This window comes from Homalodisca vitripennis, chromosome 3 (genome assembly GCF_021130785.1).
Source record: "Homalodisca vitripennis isolate AUS2020 chromosome 3, UT_GWSS_2.1, whole genome shotgun sequence".
NCBI lineage: Eukaryota > Metazoa > Arthropoda > Insecta > Hemiptera > Cicadellidae > Homalodisca > Homalodisca vitripennis.
In genome coordinates, this window is record NC_060209.1 from 183,063,512 (window position 1) to 183,065,012 (window position 1,501).

The window sequence follows — 1,501 nt, forward strand, 5'->3', positions numbered from 1 at the left end:
CACTGCATCTTACTTACCTAGGTGTACATGGTCAGAGTTGTGGCTATCTTATAAGTTTTCCTGTTCATAAAAGTATTACTATTAACAAAATACTTACAGTACTAAGCAAGGATGTAGCCAGCGAGGGGGTTCAAGGGGTCCGGCCCCCTCCAAATTTTGAATTACTTATAAAGCAAACAATTATTATTATTTAAATAATTCAGTATTACTGACATGTACTGCTGAAAGATCATTCTCGACATTGAAATTGTCAAGATCTTTTCAAGGAACAAAATGGAGAATGAGCGGTTGACTGCCTTACATGCCTTACTTTATGTCCACTACGGGAAAATATTAGTCGTTTTGACCCTCCCCAACATTTTTCTGGCTACGTTCTTGGTACTAAGATATTTCAGCCTTACTATGAAGAGTCATCAGATTGAAACTCAGTTGAAATACACTGTAACAACATGCTGTGTTATCCTCTGACACTCTATTATCTGATTTCTGAATACCTCTTACGTCTGTGTTAATGTGTACAAGTAATGTTCATAGAATAAAATAAAGTCTTGCCAACTCTGTCGCTGCACAGATTTTTATATAGTAACACAATTTAATAACCTTAACACGAAAATCAATGTCGGCTCTTTCTTTGGCACCGTGTCGTGTCATCTGAAACAATGGGTCAGTAAAGCGATGGTCAGGAGGAGGAAGGGGTAAAGGTAAGCCGCTTCTGGCACTATGTTTTGGGCCTAGACCTTAGTATCATGGTGTGTGTACGACTTGTTGGTTGAAGTTTCTTTAATTGGTATAATCGTTTTAGGTTTCCTAGTTAATTCCTTTTCATGTTGGTACCCCATATGGTCTAACCTCAACCGAAGGTTGACTTAGCAGTTGGTCTGCTAATTTTATGTAAGAAGCCTCAATAAGGTTTGGTTCAGACCAGCAATGTTGAGCAATTTTTTACTTTTCCACTAGTCCTTTTTCGCATTTTCTTTATGTTTCACATTTAGTAGTCTTTTTGTATCGCTCATATATTCCCTATTACAAGAACATGTTATACTGTAAACACAGTTTTTTAGTCCTGTGTGCCATTTTTTGGTTTGGATTTTTCAAAACTTTGTTTAAGATTAATTTGGGTTCTAAAAGCAGTTCTAATATTATATTTTCGGCTAACTCTTTTCGGTTGAATATCTTTTCCGGGGCCCACTAAAGCTGAGTATGGCCCTGTATAGAAGTAAAGCATTTTTTTAAATGAGGTATAAGACATTTATTTAGTAAAAGAGTAGTCGTTTGTAGAATCAACACATTTTTATTTTGCAGGTACAAAAATACATTATACAGTATTTTTACAAAATTGTAGTACTTTATACATTTGGCAACCAATGAGAACATAATGTGAGCAAAACACTGGCCTAACTTAGCTTTCTTATATACAGTGTATCTACAAGGTCATAATGCACTTTTAGGCTATATATACATAAAAAAGCTCTATAATTGAGCAGAATTTTATCAAATTTTA